The sequence below is a fragment of the Apus apus genome, chromosome 8 (genome assembly GCF_020740795.1).
Source record: "Apus apus isolate bApuApu2 chromosome 8, bApuApu2.pri.cur, whole genome shotgun sequence".
In the NCBI taxonomy this organism is placed as follows: domain Eukaryota; kingdom Metazoa; phylum Chordata; class Aves; order Apodiformes; family Apodidae; genus Apus; species Apus apus.
The window spans coordinates 2069693-2080146 of record NC_067289.1 but is presented as its reverse complement, the minus strand read 5'-3'; positions in this window follow the sequence as shown (position 1 = coordinate 2080146).

Sequence of the window (10454 nt, the reverse complement as noted above, 5' to 3'; positions counted from 1 at the left end):
ATTACCCTGTAAAAGCTGTTTTGTTATTGTCTCTCTTAACCCCAGCTAGCCTTCAATTTCCTGCCATCACGTTTATTATGTCTTCTTTCAGCTGGGAATGAACAATGAGCTTTATTAGAAGAAAAGGTGAGAAATGTAATAAGAAAAGCCCCTCCTGTACGGTGCCAAAGGCAGGCGCCCCAGCTGGGGAAGATGTGCCATGTGGAGGCAGCAGCAGGAGGCTCCTCCAAAACCCACTCCCACTCTCCCATCTGGAAGGAGCTGCAGGGGCTCTCCCAATTTTTCCTCATTCAAAAGCTCTGATCAAAAGTTTCCCAAGGTTCTTTTCAGTGTTGCTGCAACAGACTCATGCCTGGGACAGCTTTGGCAGGTCGGTCAAACCACGAGGTCCTTTTCCCAGCCGGGTTCTGCCTCGGGTCTGCTCCTCCTTTTCCAAGAGGAAAATGGTTTTCTGGTCGTTGGCAAAGAAGAGATGAGAAAAAAATGGGAAAAACCTGGACGAAAAGAAGCTTTTTTCCTTTTTTTTTTATATTCCCTCCCACAGAAAACAGTTTCTTTTTGCCCCTGCCTTCGGTGTGGAATATATTTGCACTTGGAGAAACAAAAGAGAAATTACCAGGGGAAATTTCCTGTTAAGAAAGCCCCTTACTCATTTATTTCTATGTTTTCCAGAAATATAATGAAGGGCTCTTTCATTAAGCTGCAAGAGTCAATTCAGGCCCTTCAAAGCCTTCTCCTGCTCCCCCACCCCCATGGTTTCAGTCTGTTGTGCTACTTCTGCGTTTCCCACACCCAGCTCGAATGTTATCGGAGGATTTTTGATACCAGCACCCAGCAAATGTCTCTTTACAGTGGCAGAAGGCTAAAGTTGGGGGGGGGGGGGTTGCAGTGAAAAGAGTAAAGCTTACAATTAAGAAACCAAATGCTGCCTACATTTCAGCAGATACTTGCTCCTGACGTTCAATACATCGTCCACGCGCCGATTTTTACGGCGCCGCTAGCGAAGCAAAGACTCTTTATCCCTTATACTGAAGATTTCACTCCCTTCCCTTGGTGAGGGAGCTTTGTTTGCACCAAGACTGACTCTTGATGATGCAGCTTGCTTACTCAGAGGCCGGCTGTTGCAGCCCGTTGTTCCATTGCCATTAACACCAGTTCAAATGTTGTTTCGTTGTGGGAATCTCGGGAGCGTTGCTGGGTCGCTCGGAATGCTGAGAGGGTCGGGAAGGCGGCGTTTCCGCTGAGGGCCTCGTGCTCTTAAGGTGGTGGCTTTCATATCATTTTAAGATCTTAAAATAGGAGCTGTCTAGGTATGCTGAAGGGTTTAGTGAGGGAAGATCAACTGGCAGATAGCACAGCCTGCAGAAGCCTCTGCTGGAACGGAGCAGGGTTCCTGGAGTAAAAATACAGCGTAAAACTACCGTGCGTTGCAAGATAAAGGATGTTCCTTGGGTTGTGGGTGTTGAAACGGAACACAACAACATTTCTATTCAGCACCCTCTTTAATCCTCAGTTAAAACAGATCCCATATAATTGTAGTTTAATCCTGCTTGAAAACTCCCTGACAATTTTCAGCAGAAACCGGAGTTTTCTCGGGGAAATGTTTTCGCTTGCAGATCTGCTCTTCTTCAACATTTGGTTTGCTAAAATCAGCCAGCAACAACAACGAAAAAAAAACCACCACCAACCAACACAACCCTCAACCACTGTAAAATGCATCTGGAACCTGACAAACAGATTGGGGTTTGAGCCAAGAAAATATCAGCAGCTTCTGTCAGATTTTTGTTTGCTCGAGGGCTTTAGGGGGAGGTGGCAGGTTTAATACAACAGCTCATAGTTGCTGGTTGCAGGGTTTGGTTTTCCAACACATAAGTCAACACCATCTCCTGAGAACTGGAAAAGAGACAAAATAAATCTACTTTCATTTACATTTTCAGCAGAATGACACTGCTTTTTCCTGCCTGCTTCCCTTCTCAATGCGTGCTCTGGTTCCACCTGAAGGAAGCAGCCCTTTGTTGTGGTTGTCGTGGCGTAGTCACCACCAGAGGATCATAGAGTCACAGGGTGGCAGGGGTGGGAAGGGACCTCTGAAGATCATCCCCCTGCAGAGCAGGATCACCTGGAACAAGTCACAGAGAAATGCACCCAGACCGGTCTGGAAAGTCTCCAGAGAAGGAGACTCCACAGCCTCTCTGGGCAGCCTGTCCCAGGGCTCTGTCACCCTCACAGCAAAGAAGTTTCTCCTCTTGTTGAGGTGGAACTTCCTGTGTTTGGGTCCATTGCCCCTTGTCCATCTTCCTCTGCATTAGAGTTTCTCACCAAAGCATCTGGAGAAGACCTTTTTACTGTGAAAGAATAGCCCGAGCAGGACCAGGAAGGTCCTGCTATCTCCTGGGCTAGTTACCAGGAGGTGAAATGCTTTCCCTGTGTCCAGTTCTGGGCCCCTCAGTTCAGGAAGGACAGGGAATTGCTTGAAAGAGTCCAGCACAGAGCCACAAAGATGATGAAGGGAGTGGAACATCTCCCTTATGAGGAAAGGTTGAGGGAGCTGGGGCTCTTTAGTTTGGAGAAAAGGAGACTGAGGGGTGACCTCATCAATGTTGACAAATACATAAAGGGTGAGTGTCAAGAAGATGGAGTTCAGCTTTTTTCAGTGATGACCAGTGATAGGACAAGGAGTAATGGATACAAATTGGAGCATAGGAGGTTTAAGGTGAATATCAGAAATTTTTTTTTTACTGTAAGAGTGACAGAGCCCTGGGCCAGGCTGCCCAGAGAGGCTGTGGAGTCTCCTTCTCTGGAGACATTCAAACCCCCCTGGACGCCTTCCTGTGTGATGTGCTCTGGGTGACCCTGCTCTGGCAGGGGGGTTGGACTAGATGATCTTTCAAGGTCCCTTCCAACCCCTAGGATTCTATGATTCTATGATTCTATGATTCCTTTTTTCAGGCAGGGTCTAGAAGGTCTGAGTCTTACTTCCCAGGCTTAATCTGCCAACCTAAGCGTGGCCTACCATTGGGACTGGAACCCTCCAAGCTACTGCAAAAAGAAGCTGGGTTCAGCATGGCTCAGATGGCCATTTTTCAGCTGGTAAACAGTTTGCCCCATAAAACTCAGTCCAGTTGAGTAAAGGAGAATCCTACTGAGGATTGGGGTTGGGGTCAAGGCCTTCTGCTTACAGTTGAGTCTGGCCATGTTGCTGGAGTTTGTGTCTTGGTCCAGCATCCCTCTGTAAGTTTGGAGGAAGGAAGGAGGTGCATGTCCTGGATTTGCATGTCCTGGATTTGCATGTCCTGTTGCACAGGGGCAGCTCTGCTGGTGCTCAGACCTTGGCATCACTCTGCCATGCTGGGGACTGGTCTCATCCCACTGCATGGGGCTGAGGACCATGCACACCTCCATGCTTCCATACCTCCAGGGTCTTTCCCACTGGGAAAACACAGCTTCTTCTCTCCTCAAAATGGAGACTGACATCTTTAAAGCATAAAAAGCCTAGTTTGCAGGCTGACACCTCCCTGTAATTGTCTCTCCTCTCCCTGTGCTGCATGAGGACGTCAGCATCTCCCTTTAGTTGTTTGGCTCCTCACCTGTCACGTCTCTGCAGGGATTAAGGGGTTTGTAAGAACCCAGCCAGCCCGAGTGAACCCTTCCTGCAGTGGCAGGGAGACAAACTCAATGCAGCACAACCCAAAATGCCTGGTTCTTCTAGGACCTCCCTCCTTTTTCTGCCTCTCATGGTCTTTGCTGGCCTGCCCCTTGTCTTCTTGCCACAAGCTCTCATCAAAAATCCCTCCCCAGCTTTCCTGGAGCCCCTTCAGGCACTGGAAGGTGCTCTCAGGTCTCCCTGGAGCCTTCTCTTCTCCAGGCTGAACACCCCAGCTCTCCCAGCCTGTCTCCAGAGCAGAGCTGCTCCAACCCCTTGGATCATCTCTGTGGCCTCCTCTGAACCTGCTCCAACAGCTCCATGTCCTTCTCGTGTTGAGGGCTCCAGAACTGGGCACAGGTCTCCAGGTGGGGTCTCACCAGAGCAGGGTAATGGGTCAGAATCACCTCTCTTGATCTGCTGGCCACGCTGCTTCTTTTGATGCAGCCCAGTAAAGTTCATCTAAACATTGGCTTCAAGTAACAGCAGGTAGACCAGCACTGAGTGCTTCTTAAACCCTGAAGAGTCAGGAATGACATGAGTCCCTGGCCTATGGCTGAGGCTTTGAGCTGCAGGTGGGTGGATGGGCAGAACCTTTGGGCAGCTCTTGGTCATGGCATTGCTTGCTCCCTTGTCCTCCAGGGAAATGGGGGGTTTATCTCCTGCTCAGGCTGCCTCTTGCTTACCCCATAAACCAGCCCTCTGAGGTACTGAGAGGTCTGTCCCACCCCCACTGCCTTAACGTGGTGAAAGGGGAGAGGAAGACTGTGGAAAAGAAAGTCCACCCCATCTTGGAGACCCGTGCAAGCTTCATCCAGCAGGCTGGTGTCTCCAGCAGCAAAGGGGCTGCGATGCAGCACCCTGCTTGTTTGGATGCTCTCTTCCTTCTCCCAAGCCTTGCCTAAAATACTGATGGGCCTGGCAGCAGCACAGCAGGATCGTGCACGTGCCTGGTCCTGGTCAGCCCGTCCTTGCCTTCAGCTAATGCCAGCTTGATTCCTTGCTGGCTCTTGCAGGAGGCCCTTGCCAAGCTTTCTTCCTCCCATCCCAGCTGTGTGCAGTGGGCCTTCTGCCTCTGAGCTCAGCTGGAGGAGATCCCTGCAGGGTTGGGTGATTCTGGTGCACACAAGTCGCAGAACCTACAGAGCTGATATTAAGAGAAGTCCTGGTCAAATACCCACTGGAGCTGGAGCTAATGTCCTTGTGTGGGCTACATCAGGTCTCTTTGCCTGACTTGACCATCTTGATGGGTGTGGAGTGGCTGGTGGACTGTGGCAGGCAGGGGAACCAGCAAAGCAGCCATGGTGCCAGGGCCCTGGGAGCACCTTCCTCACTCTGACCATCCTCAGTTGGGATCTCTACCCACCCCCCCCTCTGCCAGTGGCCCAGCAGCTGCCTCTAAGCTCTGATTGACCAGTCTGGAACCACTTCTGACATGCCCAGCAGCTGAACTGGGACATGCTGAGCTTGCAGGACATCCACCCTGCCTGGGGACAGGACCACTGTCACCATGGGGCTGCTGTGGAGGCCACTGGAGCTGGTGCAGCAGGAGCTTGTGCTGGTCTTGGGTTTACAACTACTGGTGAGGGATTGCAGGTCTTGGCTGGGGGAGAGGGGAAGGTGCCAGTTCTTGTCTCAAAAAGTGTGTAAACAAGATTAAACCCCAGTGAGTTGAGGAATGCTGGTTGGGTTTATCTGCATGAGGAAGGTAGGAACTTATTTCACAGTGCTAAGTGATACAGGTAATATTTCCACAACAAAATCTCCAGTTTGAAATCCAATTAGGGTTGCTAAGTAACAACATAGTTAACCAGCCAATATTTGCTAAACCCAGGCTTTTGCAAGCAAGGGAGCAGCTCCAGCAAATTGCACTAACAATATATAAATACATTCATATTAAACCCAAACAAAAACCCGTGGTTTACTGCAAACACAAAACCTCTTAAACAGGGATTTTTTGGGAGGTTTTCCTCGTTATCTGTGTGGTTTCAGAAGGTGTTTTAGTGCTTTCCATTTTTCTGGCTGGGGGGGCCTGTACTTTCACTGCAGTAGTGGTGGGGGAGGAATCTGTGTGTAGTTTACAAGGTGATAATTTGTACCCTTGTTGCTGAGCCTCACCTGCCTGAACTGAGGCTCTGGAAAGTAATTTTTGCTGAAAAATAGTTGCTGGAAAAGGCTTTTTATTTGTCAACTCCTTCAGTATAACTGATCTTCCCCCCCAAACCAAAAAGTGACTGCAAGTTTTGCTAAAGCAGGTTGTTTTTCAAGCTCATTCTGGGCACGTTGATCTAAACATTCCCTCTTTGGCTCAGATCAAAACACAACGTGCTCAGCCTCAGCTCTGAAGAGCTTCAGAGGTTCTCCCACCTGCCCAAGCCTCCTGCAGCACCAGGTGGTTGGGATGGGTCTAGGTTTGCCTGGGACAACTGGACACCTCACCAGGAGGTCCCACAGTGGGCTCTTGCTCCAGAAACATCATGGGCCAACCCACACACAGTCTGCTGGGCAGTCCTCACCACCTCACAGCCTGCTTGTCCCTGCAGCTGTGTTGTCACTGTGCAGAAGCCTCAGGCTGAGCTTCTTGGGGTTTATTTTTACTCCAGTTTTACATTTTAAGGACTCTGTTTCTCTTTCCTGTTTGGTAGGACTCTACATTGGTGAAGGGGTTCGGTTAGGACTTGTCAAAGGCCCTTCTCTGTTTCTGTTTCTATAGAAAAAACAGCATTTCTGTACCTGAAGGGGCTCCAGGAAAGCTGGGGAGGGGCTTGGGACAAGGGCAGGGAGGGAGAGGACAAGGGGGGATGGATGAAAACTGGCAGAGGGAGATTGAGGTGAGACATGAGGAGGGAATTCTGGAGTGTGAGGGTGGTGAGAGCCTGGCCCAGGTTGCCCAGGGAAGCTGTGGCTGCCCCATCCCTGGCAGTGTTGAAGGGCAGGTTGGATGGGGCTTGGAGCAGCCTGGGCTGGTGGGAGGTGTCCCTGCCCATGCAGGGGGGTTGGATCTTCCATCCCAAACCATTCTATGACTCTGTGATATCTCCAGTAGAGCTGACCGGGGCAAGAAGCCCCTTCTGCAATGATGATCCTTTCTTTTCTCACTCAGTGACTTTAGGACTTGAACTTCATTCTCTCCTGAGTATTGAGGGGAAACGTTCCATGAGGGTCTGCACAACTGCTCCACACCCCTGCAGGTCTGGCAGCCCAAGTGCCCTGCCCAGCTGTGTCCTGCTCCACCACCTCATGCTGAGAGGGAAATGCTGTGTGTGATGGGTGGCTCACCTCTCCCAACACTGCTGGTTTGCTGCAGAAGGCAGTGAGATCAGGACTGTGTCCCCACACATCCCCACAAGCCCAAGGCAATAACCTTTGGGTGATGTGGGGGTGTGTTCATGCTCCTTCTGCAAGGAAACCTGCAGCTTTGGTTTTGTGAAGGTTCATCCCAGCAAATTGCCCTGTCTCTGGTCAAGGATCTTTGTGAATATATGAACTAGAAGTGGCAGGAGCTGAAAAATAGCAATTTTTCTACCAAGGAAAGATTATATTTCAAGACTTCCTCCCTTATGTTGAAAATTTTCCTCAGATCACCCTGTCTTGAAGCAGATGGCCAACTTTGTTACCAGCTTCCTCCTTATTTGTGCAGTCTTGTGTGTTTCTTCTCTCTAGCAGCTCCTCAGCATGAGGTGAGGCTTCCAAATTCCAGTTTTGAAAGGCCTGTCCAGCTCCAGCCCTGGACCACCTGGAAAATGACCCTTCAGATAAGCAGGGCACAAGACTGGGTGTTGGGGGTGGTGAGAGGAGGCTCCTGGTTTGGGCAGTGCCAGCTGCAGTGATTGCTTTGCAATCCTGAGCAGCCCAGGGACTGCCTGCCCAGGCTGCTTCCCAGGAGAAGAGACAGGAGCAGGTGTTTGAATGCATGGAATTACCAGCCAAAAAAAAAATAACCTAGGTTTTCAGCTCTTTCCCAGCATCCTTTTAACGGGGAGTGTCAGAGAGGGAACCCCAACATCGTGGTAGGGCTGAGGATCATATTGCTCCATCTCTAAATGGCTTCTCTGAAGTGTTCCAGAAACTTTGGGAGGTTGGACAGATATGGTGCTGGAAGAGCTCTGAGCCCAGGGGCTCCAGGCTGATCAGTGATACTCACTCCAGCTTCATTCCTGGAGCCAGCAGCTGCTTTCCAGCATCTGAATCCTCTGGCCTTGAGCTACTTGGAGGCTAATGCCACGGTGGCATAAACTTCCAGAGGCTGAGCTGATGCTTGGAAACTTCTCTGCAAACTGACCTGACTCCTGACTGTCCACATCCCATTGGCTCCTTAACTGAAAGCACTTCTGTGGCAATGGAATGGGAGCAGGGTGGACTATCCCTGAGCCTGCCCAGACCTGTGGCCACCTCCTGTTATGCTGTGGTGCCCTGGAGGAGTGGGGCAGTGTCCCAGCAGACCCATGGCTTTTGCATGTCCAAAAACCAGCTCCCAGGGGGTCACTGCTGGCCAGTGTGTTTGCCAAGACACAGTTGGTTGTTCAGCCTGGAGAAAAAGGAGGCTGAGGGGAGACCTGCTCCCCTCCTGTGGCTGCCTGGGAGGAGGTTGGAGCAGGGTGGGGTGGCCTCTGCTCCCTAGTAACAAGTGATGGGATGAGAGAAAATGGCCTCAAGTTGTGCCAAGGGAGGTTCAGATTGGATAGGAGGAGAGTTTCCTTCCCTAGAAGGCACAAGCTGCCCAGGGAGGTGGTTGAATCCCCATCCCTGGAGGTGTTTAGATGTGTGGATGTGGTGCTGAGGGACGTGGTTTAGCACCAGCCTGGGCAGAGTTAGGGTCATGGTTGGTCTCAGGGACCTGAAAGGTCTTTTCCAACCAGAAGGATCCTATGATTGTCTGACAGATCTGCAGCTGGGACCCCAGAGGCTACAGCATCAGGCCCTTGCCCAAAGTCAGCAGCCCCCCAGAGCCTGGTGCCAGCCAGCTGGGGCTGGAGGGAATGGCAGTAATGAAGAGTGCAGCTTCAAATTAAAACAAAGCTAATGGAAAGGGCAAGGACCTTAACTGTCACTCTGATGCATCTCAGCAGAGCTGCTGGGACTGTGCTGAGCTCACCAACTCTGGGTAGCATGACCCTTCAGGTCTGAGGCTGCTGTGCCATTCTAATGATGCAAACCCACCCTTCCCAAGGGGAGCAGGGTGAAGGGCTTGAGGAAGGAGGGCTGGAGGGCAGGGACCTTTATGTAATACACCATGACAATGCATAAACTAAAACTCTTTATCTCACCAGATTTTGCTGATAGGTGGCAGTTCTAGTGTGGGCCTGATGAAGTCTGTCCCAGTCTTTCCCATGACACTGCTTTAACTTTTGTCCCCTTCCTGCCTCTTCCCTGTTGTTGTTCTCGTTTGGAGGTGACTCCTTCATCCCTTAAAGAAGGAGACTAAGCTGGCAGACCCTACCAATACTGGTTCTTTTTCCTCCTCTTGATAAGGATGGTGAAGTCTCTGTCACCCCCGTGGTGTCCTTCCCCTCTGCACAGCCACCTCCCCAGCAGTTGGGAGCTTTTCATCATGCCAGAGGGAAAAGAAATAGAAACTTCCATTTGGTTTTCCTGAAGGTCTTTCCCAAGCAAAGCAGCAAAGTGGGATATGTGGCCAGCCTTCTCTCACAGCTGCAGTTTGGATTGGAAATGCACTTGGATAGCTAGGAAATGAGGATTTGTCAGGAGAGTGCTTTTGAGGAGGAGGGCTTTGTGTCCTGGATGCCATAAAACCACTTCTGGGAGCTTTGTCTCACTCCTTAAGAGGTTTTGTATCTCATTGAGAATTCAGCAGACACTCCTGTGGGTTGAGAAAATAGAGCTGGGACCAACGGCACGTACAGGAGGATGATTGGGGTGGGAAGAAATCCATTAAGGACCCTGAGCCTGAAAACTGCTGGGTTGTGACCTCCAGGTATTTTCCTCCTCAGAAATGCCTACCACGTTGCTGTGTCCTTCTCTCAAAGGAGAAGAGGAGAGAGTGCTACATGTCCTTGTTACCTGTCCAGATGGATAAATCCCAGTACCACCCTGGCAGGTTTTCCATGTAGTGACAGATGGGGAGCTCACCAGGCCCCCTGGGGCTCACTGAGCTCCTTATCCCTTCCAGAATGGAAGAAGGATGCAGCAAACACCAGCCTTAATCCCACTGAAATCCTTCACCGTGAGCCTCACTCTTGAGAGTGAGAAGGGAACAGGTTGTTTAGGAAGCTGTGGCTGCCCCACCAGGGAAGTGTTGAAGGGCAGGTTGGATGGGGCTTGGAGCAGCCTGGGCTGGTGGGAGGTGTCCCTGCCCATGCAGGGGGTTGGATCTGGGTGATCTTGAAGGTCCCTTCCAACCCAAACCAGCCTGTGATCCTATGAAGACAACTTTCACCTCCATTTCCCCTTGAACGTGACACTCCAGATGAGGCTGGAATTGCTGTGAGGGTTGGACTGGGGCTCGCTTGGGAAGCCGTGGGGTGGAGAGGCACAGCTCCTGCCCCACAGCTCCACGTGGGGAGCAGCTTCGTGGCCACAGGGGTCCAGCTGGGGCTGCAGGTGGGCAGAGCTGGAGGCCAGGGGCTCCAGGACCAAACCCCAGCAGCAGCACGGGAGGATCAAAGCCTCCAGGTGGCTGGAGAAGGGCAGGTGCCTTCAGAAGCAAAGCTGGGTGCTGGTGCTCAGGGCACAGTGTGCCTTCTGCTGTCTGTATCTGGTGGCCAGGGGGGTTTCCAAGCAGGGCTGGACTTGTGTGCTGGACTCCAAAGTTGAGGGGTGTGTGTAGGAACAGTCAGTGCAAGCTCCCAGC